This window comes from Hemitrygon akajei, chromosome 18 (assembly GCF_048418815.1).
Source record: "Hemitrygon akajei chromosome 18, sHemAka1.3, whole genome shotgun sequence".
In the NCBI taxonomy this organism is placed as follows: domain Eukaryota; kingdom Metazoa; phylum Chordata; class Chondrichthyes; order Myliobatiformes; family Dasyatidae; genus Hemitrygon; species Hemitrygon akajei.
Window position 1 is genome coordinate 23,540,809 of NC_133141.1, and position 15,972 is coordinate 23,556,780.

Sequence of the window (15,972 nt, forward strand, 5' to 3'; positions counted from 1 at the left end):
TAAGAATTTTAGGAAAAGGCACTATTTTCTGAATAGATTATTGCTCTGAGGTGAACTCAGCCCCATCCACTCCAATTGTTGACACATGCTCTTCCTCTTTCTTTATCCAGATAGTCTGTTTACTTCCATTTGAACTTGTTTATACTGATCATTACGATTCCCTTCTGTGGTAACTTACTCATATCTCATTTGCCCTTTGGTTAATAAAGTTCTGCTTGACTTCCCTTCTCTCTTTTGACAAACATGTTTAACTTGTATTCTGGATCAGAGATAAGAGGTAGGGTTTTTTTTCTAGCACTATTGGAACTGTAAACAGTCCAAGCCTTTTTCAGAACTTCCCTGACTTCCATGCAGAAATCAAAATCAAATGGGTTGTAAATTAAGCTGTCAGGTTTCTAGGAAGACAAAAATCACCCTTTGTATTTTTCATTGGGTTAAAAATTTACCAACAATATATTTATGCAATTCTGTTAATAGTTTTGAAAACTTACTTGTTCTCATCAAAAAACTGCTATATTTGATTCTCTGATACCCTGAACTATTTGTGTTGCCCCACACTTTCATTAAAGGAAGTTAGTATCCCTCCTACGATCAGCTGACAAGTGCGGTATTCAAGGTTCCAAATGAAATTAAACCAATGTCTCATAGAGCAACAGTACAAACACTACCATTTCTGCTCTCTCCTCCTCTGACAATGTCTTCTTGTTAATGTAACAAGAATGTATAAAATGTCAGACCACTGTTTTCATATATTTCCCTTTCTTGCTGTACAACGTTCTTGCTCCTCTGAAGGAAATGAATGTGGATGCTGGGGCTTTCTCCTCTGGGATTGGAATTTTGCTCAGTTTTTGAAAATCTTTATGATCCGAATTTACGTTTCTGAGTTGGTGACTCTGATTTATGCTACAAATCTACTCCTAATTTGCCAGTCTTTATCACTTGTCGAAATAATGGCTGCATCGTGAAATATATGGCAATTTTACCCAATTAATAATTAAAAACACATTAGTCAATAATAATAACCATAAAACCAGTAAAGGACATAAAAATACATCTGGTTAACTAATATGTAAGGAAATCTGTTATTTTTACCCAGTCTGGCCTATATGTGACTCCAGACTCTTAAATGATTTCTGAAATGACTTTGCAAGCTGCTCGCTTGTACTATTACCACTATTTCAAAAAAAACAGATAAGAATAAAATCAGAGAGACCACCTGGTTAGCAATGCAAAGTCACTCCCAGCCCAGTTAGCCTCATAAGATCCTCATCACTATACCTCTGAGTGGCCAGGTGATGCAGCTCCAGTGACCCAGGTTCAATCCTGATCTCAGTGCTCTCTACATGGAGTTTGCATGTTCTCCCTGTGACCATATGATTTCCCTCTGGGTGCTCTGGTTTCCTTCAACATCCCAAAGTTGTGTGGGTTGGTGGGTTGGTCCCTACTGTGTGATGAGTGGTAGCATTGGGGATGAGTTGATAGAAATGTGGGGAGAATAGGTTATGGGGAAATAAGTGGGGGAAGAGGATTGCTCAGATAGCTAGCACAGACTTGGCTTCTTTCTATGCCAGAAGGAACTACAGAATTAAAACTCCTGGAGACTAGAGAGGTGTCAAACAACAAGCTGATACAGGTATATTCACAGGACCTTACTTTGCAAACTATGTGCCACACTTCTCCATCACTTTCCTGGGTATCTCCCATTCCATTGGTAGGACAGAACACCAGAACAAATAGTCTCATTTTAAATAATCATTACATTTGTTTTTAATTTAACCTTTAGGTAATTATTGGTGTTTGTAATTTTTACATTGAAACTCATTCTGAAGTGAAAATGATTGCTGAGGACTAAGGACTATTGCCTTGGATTATCCTATCTTGTGACCCTATACGCCATTATGTCGCATGATAATAGGGTCAAACATGGGCAAGAAAACCTCCTCTCATTTCCCACCACCAATCCTCCCTCAGCTGATGAATCTCCTCCATGTTGAGCATCACTTGGAAGAAGCACTGAAAGCAGCAGAGACACAGAATGTAATTACAAGGGGACTTCAGTTTCCACCATCAAGTGTGGTTTGGTAGCACCAGCCGATTGAACTGGCCCAGTCCTTAAAGGACAAAGTTTTCAGACTGCAGCAGGTAGTGAGTGAACCAGCATGAGGGATAAACCATCTTGGTGATGGTCAGATGCAGCTCACCGTCACCTTTGTGGAGACAAAGTCCTGCTTTTCTTTGAGGATTCTTTCCATTGTGTTTTCTTTGCCAATTGAGCTAAATAGGACAAACTCAGAACAGATCTGGCAGCTCAAAACTAGGCATTCATGAGGCACTGTGGACCACTGTCAGCAGCAGAAATATAAACCGCCACAATATGTAACCTCATGGCCTGGCATATCCCCTATCCTACCATTAATGTCAAGCCAGGGGATCCACTCTGGTTCAATGTGCTATTCAGAACGCAGTGCTGGGTGTACCAACTGTGCCTAAAAGTGATATGCCAATCTGATGTTGCTGCAACATAGGGCTACATGTGTGCTAAACAGCAAAAAAAAAGCAAATCAAGTTAAGCAATCCCACCACCACTGGATCAGATCAAAAATTTGGCAGTCAATCCACATCCAGTTGTGAACGATGGTGGACAATTAATGGGACGTAGAAGCTCAAAGGATAACCTCATCATCCATGATGATGGAGCCCACCCAGTAAGTATTAAGGACAATGCTGAAGCAGACACCACAATATTCAGCCGGGGTGCTGAGTGGCTTTCAAAGGTTGCCAACTTCACCGACTCAATTTCAAGGTCTCTACAACCTATGTTCTTACTATTATTTATTTTTTATTTGCACAATTTGTCTTCTTTTACACATGAGTTTTTATTCATCTGTCTTTATTTGTGTATAGTTTTTCATAAATTCTATTGTATTTCTTTATATTCCTGTAAACGCCTGCAAGAAAATAAATCTGAAGGTAGTGTAGGTGACATATATGTACCTTGATAAAAAATTTACTTTTACTTTGAGAAGCCAGTCTTCAGCCAAATCAATTCACTCTAGATGATAAGACCATAAAATATAGAAGCAGGATTAGGCCATTTGGTACTGCCATTCCATTATGTCTGATTAATTATCCTTCTTAACCCCATTCTCCTGCCTTCTCCCTGTAACCTTTGAAACATATAAGATTATTAAGGGATTGGACACGCTAGAGGCAGGAAACATGTTCCCAATGTTGGGGGAGTCCAGAACCAGAGGCCACAGTTTAAGAATAAGGGGTAGGCCATTTAGAACGGAGTTGAGGAAAAACTTTTTCACCCAGAGAGTTGTGGATCTATGGAATGCTCTGCCTCAGAAGGCAGTGGAGGCCAATTCTCTGGATGCTTTCAAGAGAGAGTTAGATAGAGCTCTTAAAGATAGCAGAGTCAAGGGATATGGGGAGAAGGCAGGAACGGGGTACTGATTGTGGATGATCAACCATGATCACAGTGAATGGCAGTGCTGGTTCGATGGGCCAAATGGCCTACTCCTGCACCTATTGTCTATTGTCTCTTACTCAAAGTCAAGACCAAGAAACAACTGAGAACACTAGATAAGTAAAGGCTATGTAACTAAACAACATCCCAGCTGTTGTACTTAAGATTTGTGCTCCATAACCAGCTTTGTCTCTAGTCAAGTTGTCCCAGTACAGTTACAACACTGACATCTACCTGACAAAGCGGAAAATTATCCAGGTGAATCCTATATACAAAAAAAAGCACAAATCCAGTTTAGCCACTGATCTAATCAGTAGATCTAATTGGTCTAACCTCTATCATCAGCAAAGGAAGTCATTGTCAACAGTGTTACCTAATGGGACTTATCTTGCCAATAATACACTCAATGATGCATAGTTTGGACTTTGCCCAGACCACTTGGCTCAAGACCTCATCACAACCTTGGTTGAAACATTGATCAATCAGCTGAATTCCAGAGATGAGGTGAGAGTGACAAACCCTAGGGTGTTCTTGCAAAGTCAGTCACTCCCACATCACCTTTTCAGTGGGCTGCAATTATCACAGGAGGTAATTCATTGATGAGGCTGTGTGAGGTTTAAAACAAGCTCAGGGCTTTTTGGAACACTTTGGCAGGCTGCAATATTCAAATATTTAAGGCATTTGGCAGGGGGCAGTAAAAAGAAGTGAGGTGTAAGTTGAAAAGTTATTGTGGGAGTGGACAGTGTTAGAGTGGTCAGGCTTTGGCTCAACAGGCTTAGGCAAGAACAGACACAGGCTAGAACTTAAGTTCGAGATGTTAGAGGTCTAACAAGTGTAGGCAGGATGGTAGTTCAAGCAGTGGAATGCTCCTTCTGTGAGATGTGGGATTTCAAGATACTTGATAGTCTCCCTGATGATTAAATCTTCAGGAAGTGCACCCAATTTCAGGTCCTGACTGACAAGGTTAAGGAATTGGAGCTGAAGCTGGACCTGAATATACACAGGACCATCCAGGAGGCTGAAAACCTCATGATGTGACTTTTACTGAGATGGTCACACCTAGAATGCAAGCTTCAGATAGTAGATGTGTGACCACCAGGAGAAGTAAGGGGAGTAAACAGTCAATGGATCTGAGGCTCAGCAGGGAAGGGTCAAGTCAAGTAGAGTGGTAGTAATTAGAGATTTGATAGTTGGGAGATGGGCAGCAGATTCTGTGGCCTTGAAAGAGAAGCCAGGATGGTGTGCTGCCTCCCAGGTGCCAGAGTCCAAGATGTCTCAGACTGGCTGCAGAAGATTCTCAAGAGGGACGTTGTGCAGCTAGATGTTGTGGTGAACATTGGCACCAGTGACATAAGTATAAAGGGGAAGAGGTCCTGTGAAGTGAGTATAAGTATTTAAGGATGAAGCTTAGGAGCAGAATCTCCATGGTAGTAATCTCTAGATAACTCTCAGTACCACATGCTAGTCAGGGCAGGAAAAGGATGATTTGGCAGATGGATGAGTGGCTGAGGAATTAGTGCTGGGGGCAGAGTTTCAGATTTCTGGAACATTGGGATCTCCTCTGGGGAAGGTAGGACCTGTACAAAAAGGATGAGTTACACCTGAGCCCAAAGGTAACCAATATCCTTGCAGGCAGGTTTACTAGAGCTGCTGCGGAGGGTTAAAACTAATTGGGCAGTGAAATGAGAACCAGAGTGATGGGGCTGAGGATGGGGCAATTGGTATACAACTAGATGTAGTGTGCAGTGAGACTGTGAGGAAGGACAGGGCAAAATTATAGACAATCAGATAGAACATAGAAACATAGAAAACCTACAGCGCAATACAGGCCCTTCGGCCTACAAAGCTGTGCCGATGTGGCCTTACCTTAGAACTACCTAGGCTTACCCATAGCCCTCTATTTTTCTAAGCTCCATGTATCCATCCAGGAGTCCCTTAAAAGACCCTGTCGTTTCCGCCTCCACCACCGTCGCCGGCAGCCCATTCCACACACTCACCACTCTCTGCGTAAAAAACTTACCCCTGACATCTCCTCTGTACCTACTTCCAAGCACCTTAAAACTGTGCCCTTTCATGCTAGCCATTTTAGTCCGGGGAATAAGCCTCTGACTATCCACACGATCAATGCCTCTCATCATCTTATACTCTTCTATCAGGTCACTTCTCATCCTCTATCGCTCCAAGGAGAAAAGGCTGAGTTCACTCAACCTATTCTCATAAGGCATGCTCCCCAATCCAGGCAACGTCCTTGTAAATCTCCTCTGCACCCTTTCTATGGTTTCCATGTCCTTCCTGTAGTGAGGCGATCAGAATTGAGCACAATACTCCAAGTGGGGTCTGACCAGGATCCTATATAGCTGCAACATTACCTCTTGGCTCTTAAAATCAATCCCACGATTGATGAATGCCAATTCACCATATGCCTTCTTAACTACAGAGTCAACCTGTGTAGCAGCTTTGAGCGTCCTATGGACTCGGACCCCAAGATCCCTCTGATCCTCCACACTGCCAAGAGTCTTGCCATTAATGCTATATTCTGCCATCATACTTGACCTACCAAAATGAACCACCTCACACTTATCTGGGTTGAACTCCATCTGCCACTTCTCAGCCCAGTTTTGTATCCTATCTATGTCCCGCTGTAACCTCTGACAGCTCTCCACACTATCCACAACACCCCAACATTTGTGTCATCAGCAAACTTACTAACCCATTCCTCCACTTCCTCATCCAGGTCATTTATAAAAATCACAAAGAGTAGGGGTCCCAGAACAGATCCCTGAGGCACACCACTGGTCACCAGCCTCCATGCAGAATATGACCCATCTACAACCACTCTTTGCCTTCTGTGGGCAAGCCAGTTCTGGATCCACAAAGCAATGTCCCCTTGGATCCCATGCCTCCTTACTTTCTCAGTAAGCCTTGCATGGGGTACCTTATCAATTCATATTCACTACATCTACTGCTCTACCTTCATCAATGTGTTTAGTCGCATCCTCAAAAAATTCAATCAGGCTCGTTAGGCATGACCTGCCTTTTACAAAGCCACGCTGACTATTCTTAATCATATTATGCCTCTCCAAATGTTCATAAATCCTGCCTCTCAGGATCTTCTCCATCAACTTACCAACCACTGAAGTAAGACTCTCTGGTCTGTAATTGCCTGGGCTATCCTTATTCCCTTTCTTGAGTAAGGGAACAATATCCACAACCCTCCAATCCTCCAGAACCTCTCCTATCCTCATTGATCATCAAAGATCATCACCAGAGGCTCAGCAATCTACTGTCTCGCTTCCCACAGTAGCCTGGGGTACATCTCATCCGGTCCCGGTGACTTATCCAATTTGATGCTTTCCAAAAGCTCCAGCACTTCCTCTTCCTTAATATCTACATGCTCAAGCTTTTCATTCTGCTGCAAGTCATCCCTACAATCACCAACATCCTTTTCCGTTGAAGCAAATACTTACTGAAGCAAAGTATTCATTAAGTACCTCTGCCATCTCCTCCGGTTCCATAAACACTTTTCCACTGTCACACTTGATTGGTCCTATTCTCTCACATCTTACCCTCTTGCTCTTCACATACATGTAGAATGCCTTGGGGTTTTCCTTAATCCTATCCTCCAAGGCCTTCTCATGGCCCCTTCTGGCTCTCTTAATTTCATTCTTAAGCTCTTTCCTGCTAGCCTTATAATCTTCTAGATCGCTATCATTACCTAGTTTTTTTTAACCTTTCATAAGCTTTTCTTTTCTTCTTGACTAGATTTACAACAGCCTTTGTACACCACAGTTCTTGTACGCTACCATCTTCCCTGTCTCATTGGAACGTATCTATGCAGAACCCCATGCAAATATCCCTGGAACATTTGCCACATTTCTTCCATATGTTTACCTGAGAACATTTGTTTCCAATTTCCTGCCTGATAACCTTATCTTTCCTCTTACTCCAATTAAACATTTCCATAACTTGTCTGTTCCTATCCCTCTCCAATGCTCTGGTAAAGGAGATAGAATTGTGATCACTTTTTTTTTCTTTTTTTTTTCCTTTTTCTATGGAAATGAACACAAGTAAATGCTTTGAAGTGTAACATGGGGGAAAATAGAAAAGGGTGATGAATATAGGACTGAAGGTGTTATATTTGAATGCACACCATAAACAGAAAAAGGTAGATGATCTTGTAATGCAGTTCGAGATTGGCAGGTATGACATTCTGGGAATCATTGAGACATGGCTGACAGAAGATCATAGTTGGGAGATTTACATCCAAGGATACACCTTGTATCAAAAGGACAGGCAGGTAAGCAGAAAGGGTGGGGTGGCTCTTTTGGTAAAAAAATGAAATCGAATTGTTAGAAAGTGGTGACATAGGACTGGAAGATGTAGAATCCTTGTGGGTAGAGTTAAAAAACTGCAAGGGTAAAAAGACCCTGATTGGGAGTTATATACAAGCCCCCAAACAGTAGCCAGGATGTGGGATATAAATTACAAAGGGAGATAGAAAAGGCATGTAAAAAGGACAATGTTACAATAGTCATGGGGGATTTCAATATGCAGGTAGATTGTGAAAATTAGGTTGGTGGTGGATCCCAAGAGACAGAAATTGTCAAGTGCCTATGAGATGGCTTTTTAGAGCACTTTGTGGTTGAGTCCACTAGGGAAATGGCAATTCTGGATTGAGTGTTGTGTAATGAACCAGATTTAATTAGGAAGTTTAAGGTAAAGGAAGCCTTAAGAGACAGTGATCATAATATGATAGAATTTACCCTGCAGATTGAGAGGGAGAATCTAAAGTCAGATATACCAGTGTTTCAGTGGAGTAAAGGGAATTACAGAGACATGAGAGAGGAGCTGGTCGAAGTTGATTGGAAGGGGACACCATCAGGGATGATGGCAGAACAGCAATGGCTGGAGTTTCTGGGGGAAATTCGGAAGGCACAGGAAAGAAACTTCCCAAAGATGAGGAAGTATTCTAAAGGGAGAATGAGGCAATCGTGGTTGACAAGGGAAATCAAAGATAGCATAAAAGCAAAAGAGGGTATATGATAGAGCAAAAATTAATGGGATGTTAGAGGATTGGGAAGCTTTTAAAATCAACAGAAGTAAACTAAAAATAGTCAGAAGGAGAGAAAAGATTAAATATGAAGGAAGCTAGCCAATAATATAAAAGAGGATACCAAAAGTCTTTTTTCAGATATATAAAGAGTAAAAGAGAGGCAAGACTGGATATTGGATCACTGGAAAATGATGATGAAGGGGCAATAAAGGGGGACAAAGAAGTGGTGGGTGAATTTAAATATTTTGCATCAATCTTTACTGTGGAAGACACTAGCAGTATGCCAGAAATTCAAGAGCGTCAGGTGGCAAATGTGAGTGTAGTTGCCATTACTAAGGAGGTGGTGCCTGAGAAGCTAAAAGGTCTGAAGGTTGACCAGTCAACTGGACCAGATGGACTACATCCCAGTTTTCTGAAAGAGGTGGCTGAAGAGATTGTGGAGGCATTAGTAATGACCTTTCGAGAATCATTAGATTCTGGAATGGTTCCAGAGGACTGGAAAATTGCAAATGTCACTCCACTCTTTAGGAAAGGAGGAAGGACGAAGAAAGGAAATAATCAGTTAGCCTGACTTCAGTAGTTGGGAAGATGTTGGAATCCATTATTTAGGATGAGGTTTCAGGGTAATTGGAGGCACATGATAAAGTCTGCCAAATTCAGCATGGTTTCCTTTAGAGGAATCCTTGCCTGACAAATCTGTTGGAATTCTTTGAGGAAATAACAAGCAGGATAGACAAAGGAGAGTCAGTGGATGTTGTTTATTTGGATTTTCAGAAGACCTTTGACAAGATGCTGCACGTAAGGCTGTTTAACATGATAAGAGCTCATGGTATTATAGAAATTATACTAGCATGGGTAGAAGATTGGCTGACTGACAGCAGTGGGAATAAAAAGGGCCTATTCTAATTGGCTGTCAGTGACTAGTAGTGTTCTGCAGAGGTTGGTATTGGGACCTCTTCTTTTCATGTTATATGTCAATGATTTTGTTAACAGAATTGATGGCTTTGTGGCCAAGTTTACAGATGATGCAAAGACAGGCGGAGGGCCAGGTCACGTTGAGGAAGCAGGGAGTCTGCAGAATGACTGAGACAGTTTGGGGAATGGGCAAAAAAGTAGCAGATGGATCTAGCAGAGGGAAGTGTATGGTCATGCACTTTGGCAGAAGGAATAAAATTAGATTATTTTCTAAACAGGAAGAAAATTCAAAAATCAGAGGTGTAAAGGGACTTCTGAGACCTCATGCAGGTTTCCCTAAAGGTTAACTTGCAGGATGTGTCAGTGGTAAGGAAGGCAAATGCAATGTTAGCATTAATTTTGAAAGGACTAGAATATAAGAACAAGGATATAATGCTGAGGCTTTATAAGGCGTTGGTCAGATTACACTTGGAATATTGTGAACAGCTTTGGACCCCTTATCTTAGAAAAGATGTACTGGCATTAGAGAAGGTCCAGAGGAGGTTCACAAGAATGATTCCATAAGACCATAAGATATAGGAGCAGAAGTAGGCCATTCGGCCCATTGAGTCTGCTCCGCCATTCAATCATGGGCTGATCCAATTCTTCCAGTCATCCCCACTCCCCTGCCTTCTCCCCAGACCCTTTGATGCCCTGGCTAATTAAGAACCTATCAATCTCTGCCTAAAATGCACTCAATGACTTGGCCTCCACAGCCGCTCATGGCAACAAATTCCACAGATTTACCACCCTCTGACTAAAGTAAATTCTCCGCATCTCTGTTCTAAATGGATGTCCTTCAATCCTGAAGTTGTGCCCTCTTTTCCTAGACTCCTCTACCATGGGAAATAACTTTGCCATATCTAATCTGTTTAGGCCTTTTAACATTCGGAATGTTTCTATAAGATCCCCCCTCATTCTCCTGAACTCCAAGGAATACAGCCCAAGAGTTACCAAACGTTCCTCATATGGTAACCCTTTCATTCCTGGAATCATTCTTGTGAATCTTCTCTGAACCCTCTCCAATGTTAGTATATCCTTTCTAAAATAAGGGGCCCAAAACTGCTCACAATGCTCCAAGTGTGCTCTCACGAGTGCCTTATAGAGCCTCAACATCATATCCCTGCTCTTATATTCTATACTTATAGAAATGAATGCCAACATTGCATTCACTTTCTTCACCACGGACTGAACCTGGAGGTTAACCTTTAGGGTATCCTGCACAAGGACTCCCAAGTTCCTTTGTATCTCTGCCTTTTGAATTCTTTCCCCATCTAAAAAATAGTCTGCCCGTTTATTTCTTCGACCAAAGTGCATGACCATACACTTTCCAACATTGTATTTACAGGAATTAAAAGGTTAACAGATGAGGAATGCTAGATGGCTCTGGGCTTGTAGTTGCTGGAGTTTTGAAGAATGAGTGGGGAATCTAATTGAAGCCTATCGGATATTGAAAGGCCTATATAGAGTCGATGTGGAGAGAATGTTTCCTATAGTGGGGCAGTTAGGACCAGAGGGCACCACCTCAGAATAGAGCAACATTCATTTGGAACAGAGATGAAGAGGAATTTATTTCACCTGAAAGTGGTGAATCTGTGGAATTCATTGACATGGATGGCTGTGGAGGCCAAGTCATTGAGTACATTTAAAGTGAAGGTTGATAGGTTTTTGATTAGTCAGAGAGTCAAAGATTATGGGGAGAAGGCAGGAGAATGGGGTTGAGAGGGACAATAAATCAGCCATGATAGAATGGCAGAGCAGACTTAATGGGCCAAGTGGTGTAATTCTGCTCCTATGTCTTATAGTCTTACGGACATCAAGGCAGCATTTGCCTGTGTGTGACATCAAGGGGCCCGAGTAAAATTTAAGTCAATGAGCATTAATGATAAAACATTCCTGTGGCTGGATTTATACCTGCCCTGGGGATCTCCTGCAGTGATGTCCTAGGACTGGAATGATTGACCTGCAACAATCACGACCATCTTCCTTTGTATGAGGCATGCTAGACCCAACAATGTTCAGCTACTTCATCAATGACCTTCCTTCCATTTGAAGGCCAGAGAGACATTCGCTCATGATTGCACAATGCCAATTCCATTTGCATCTACCCAGAAACTGAAGCAGGTCCGTGTCTGCAGGTAGCAAAGCCTGAACAACATCCAGGCAAGAGCTAAGAAATGGAAGTAGCATTTCTGCTGCAGAAGTGTCAAGTAATAACCAACTCCAACAAGAAAGGGTCACCAAACTACATACCCTTCATATTCCATGTCTCAGCCATCAACACCCTGGGGAAGGGAGTGGTGTGGAGTGTCATCACTGATCATGAAATCACCTGGATCTGAGATGGCTTAATGAGCAGGTCAGGTCAGATCTATAAAGGGTATACTGCAGTGATCATTCACACACTAAAGCACTTCCAACATCTCAATGCATATCAGCAATATGTCAGAATACTGCCTGTAAGAGTGGAGTGGCACAACATTCAGCCTCAACAGTACCTAGGACAAAGCAGCCACTTTTTTTTTAACAGTCAATTTTTATTTTTAAACAATTTTTTAGAACTTTTAAGAATAGGTGCATAGGTGACATAAAATGAAATATACAGAGGTAACACCCTTTCAGCAGATCTCTGTTGCTATTTAAATTTCAAAGGAGTTTCCTTTCACTCAGCTTTGACTCCCCTTATCAGATGTCCTTCAATTCTCAATCCTCTTTTTGAACCTATCTAGATTTTCTTTTGATCTACTCTTAGTGGATCAGTTCTTTCCATCATTTCCTTGTGGTAGCAAGTTCAATGTTCCTGATTTTCTCTTTTTTTTTAAACTTTTTTTATTGTTTTCAAATAGTTACAGAATAAATGTGTATGAGAAAAAAAAATGTTACCCAGCCCCCCTCCCCTTAACCCCTCCCCCCTAACATCCCTAAAAAAAAAGAAAGAGAAAAAAAAAGGAATGCCTGGATATTGGAGGGTCCCCACACGCTCCATGGAGTTCGTAATAACTTTAGTGTATGCATTTATTTCTTTCCCCAAGTAACCAATTATTTCATCTTCGGAGCACCTATATATTTAATCCTGTCTTTTGTAAATAAGGGCGCCAAATTTTCAAAAATGTTTCATATTTATCTCTTAAATTGTAAGTGATTTTTTCAAGTGGAATACAGCCATAAATTTCGTTCTTCCAACGATCTATACTTAGATATGTATCCGATTTCCAAGTCACTGCAATAGCTTTTTTGGCTACTGCCAATGCAATTTTTATAAATTCTTTCTGATATTTATTCAATCTGGATATCGGTTTTATCCCTTCAATATTACCTAGTAAAAGTAATGTTGGGTTGTGTGGAAGTTGTATTCCAATGATTTGTTCCAGTAAAACTCTTAAATTTGTCCAAAAAGGTTGAATTTTAGAGCAAGACCAAGTAGAATGTAAAAAAGTACCAATTTCTTGGTTACATCGAAAACACTGATCAGATAGATTTGGGTTTAATTTGTTTATTTTTTGTGGTGTAATATATAGTTGATGTAAGAAATTGTATTGCACTAATCTTAATCAAAAAAGCAGCCACTTTGATATGCATCACCTACAGCGCCTATTCGTTCCCTCCACCACCCGTGCACAGAAATTTCAGTGTGTACTGTCGACAAAATGCACCGCAATAACTTGTGCAGGCAACTCTAACAGCACCTCCCAAACCTGTGACCCCTACCACCAAGAGGACAAGAGAAGCGGGCACTGGGGAACACCACCACCTGCAGGTTCCCCTCTAAGACACGCACCAACCTGAATTGGAAATATATCTGTTCCTTCACCATCATTGGGACAAAGTCCTGGAACTCCCTCCCCAGCAGCACTGTGGGAACACATTGACCAGAAAAACTGCAGTAATTTAAGAAGGCAGCTCAGCCCCACCTTCTCAAGGACAATTTAGGATGCAAATTAAATGCTGTTGTTCCAGCAATGCCCAGATCCTGCAAAATAAATGAATTAAAAAAAACTGTCTGGCAGGAATTTGTTGGGTTCCAGCCAAATGTCTGTTTTTGTCCTCTGCTGATTCCAATGAAGCGTAACATTTATCAGGTATCTACCTTGAACCTGTCCTCCACTGTACATTCCTATTGGTAAGATCTGTAGAAAATCAAGGCTATAATTTCACATTCTGAAGTAGAGGCCGTTCTTTTAACATTGAGAGCTTGTAGGACTGCTTCTAACAGCCCTGATTAAAGTTTGACAACCATACTGCTAAGGAAGGTGAAAGAAGTTAGGCTGGTGTTACGAATGTGCCACAGCTCTGAGGGGCCGAAGGGTGCGGGGTAGCCCCCCTCCTTTGTGAGAATCGCAAGATCACTATTACATCAGTTCAGGAGACCCAGGAAATGAGAGAAAGACATGCAGAATCCACAAAGAGTTGGAATGTGTCCTGGCCTCCGAAAGGCGGAACCATGGATAACGGCTATTGTCTCTTGGAGACGGGATTGTGTATTGCATCCTGTACTATGCATCGAAGCCCCAGGCAATGAACCGAGGGGGAGGGTGGTGGAGGGATTGCATCATCCCAACCTGATTGACACCTGAGACCCTGTGAGTCAGGATAAAAAGAGGGTCTGTGGGAACACCCCTCAGACGCACCAGAAGGAACGCTAACGATCCCGTAATAGCAAAAACCAGTGGAAGGCCACGTGCGTCCTTTTCCGTTTGCCCCGGAATCAGTGGGCCCTGTACCACGGCAGAACAGTTTTTAGCTAACAACGGGGAAATCAACTCCCAACGACTCTCGAAGGATTGACATCATAAAAGGAATGGGCAAGTTAAACCTCCGTCTCTCTCTCCAACCAAAAGCTGCAGCTTGAATGAACTTGAGTGACTTTTATATTTCCATCGGACAATACATTATCCCCTAGACAACGATAGAGCTATTTCTTATTGATTATTATTATACCCGTGCTTTTAGATTTAGTATTGACGACGTATATTATCTGTAAGTTTGCCTTGATATTATTTTGTGTATTTTTATCAATAAATACTGTTAAAAATAGTACCATCAGACTTGAATGGACTTCTCTATCTTTGCTGGTAAGTGACCCAGTTACGGGGCACGTAACACCGGAACTGTGTTTATAAACTAGGCTCTGAATGTTGTATTCATTAAATACTTTTGTTTGTGTGAATAAAAGTGTACATACAGTCCAGCAACAAGATTTGTAATACGATTGGATTACCATTGATGTTGCATTATTGAGGAACTTTGTAGCCATAGTAATTCGGTCAGGTGTGAATATTCAGCTGTGATGAAAAGTTATTAAAGAGTCAAATTCCTGAAATAAAGACTTTGATGTTAAGCTATTATGAGATTGAATGGCAGCTGCATTGGCATATGCAGAATGAGTCGATGAATATTTTGTTTGAGAGCCTGCCATAGCAAAATCCAACAGCACCTGATGCCCAGATCATTACTGAATAGGCTTCTGAGAGACCTTATCTTTGTAGCATTACAGATGCACAAGAGAAATTAGGTAGGTTCAGCTTACAGGGCACATGCTTTGGTCAGTAAATTGATGATGTAGAAATGGTTGTTGAGTGATAGATCAGCTTGTGTGGTGGATGCTGCTGTAGGGGTCAGGTAGCAGGTTGTTACAGTGTGGTGTGTCAGGCAGAGATAACAAGGTGGGGGGAGATGGAAGTTGCAACTGGCGGACCTGAAGGAAAGTTATTGGAACAGATAATTATATTAAGAGTATTACTTGAAATGGGTTCCCATTGAACCCCAGGCTCTGGGACATGGTGAGGCAAATGCCCTTTATCTTCAGCCAAAACAGATCTCACAAGGAATGTTTCTACATGTGTTGTCCGCAATGTTATACACCATGCAAAAGTGCATCAAAACTCCAGAAGCTGAGCACCGCTGTTTGATACTGTGCATGACTGGGTTCCCCTGTACTTTAATTCATCAGACACATAGAGGACCTAAAAGGAAAATCACAGATAGTGCAGCTTGTAGCTTTAACTTAGCAAATGATTTTTCACTGAAATTTGAATTGCATGATGTATAAAAGTTTGGGGTTGAATGATCCAATTTCCAAAGTTGTCTTGTTTTGTTGGATCTTCATAAAGATCTGTGTAATGCCTCTCAGGGTTCTACTACTTTTATCGTTTTACTTACCTCATTGATTGTCCTCTATTTGGAAGAAGGACTCTACCGTGGCTGATAAGTGAAGTCAAAGCCAAAGTAAAAGCAAAAGAGAGGGCATACAAGGAAGCCAAAGCTAGTGGGAAGATAGAGGATTGGGAAGCTTTAAAAAACTTTCAGAGGAAAACTAAGAAGGTCATTAGGAAGGAAAAGATGAATTATGAAAGGAAGCTGGCGACTAATATCAAAGAAGATACTAAAAGCTTTTGAAAGTATATAAAGGGTAAGAGAGAGTGGAACGCAGATATAGGACCAATAGAAAATGATGCTAGAGATATTGTAATGAGAGACGCAGAGATGGCAGAAG

The 15,972-nt window shown here is 41.5% G+C and overlaps 1 long non-coding RNA gene across 2 annotated transcripts in view; it reads right to left on the bottom strand.

Moving 5' to 3' along the window:
* The window catches only part of LOC140741197 (uncharacterized), a 69,585-nt gene extending 56,241 nt beyond the window's left edge, over nucleotides 1-13,344 (bottom strand). For both annotated transcript variants that reach the window (XR_012102025.1, XR_012102026.1), the window contains exon 1: nucleotides 13,262-13,344. This is a non-coding gene — a long non-coding RNA (uncharacterized lncRNA). The remainder of the gene's footprint in view (nucleotides 1-13,261) is intronic.
* Between the last annotated feature and the right edge of the window lie 2,628 nt (nucleotides 13,345-15,972).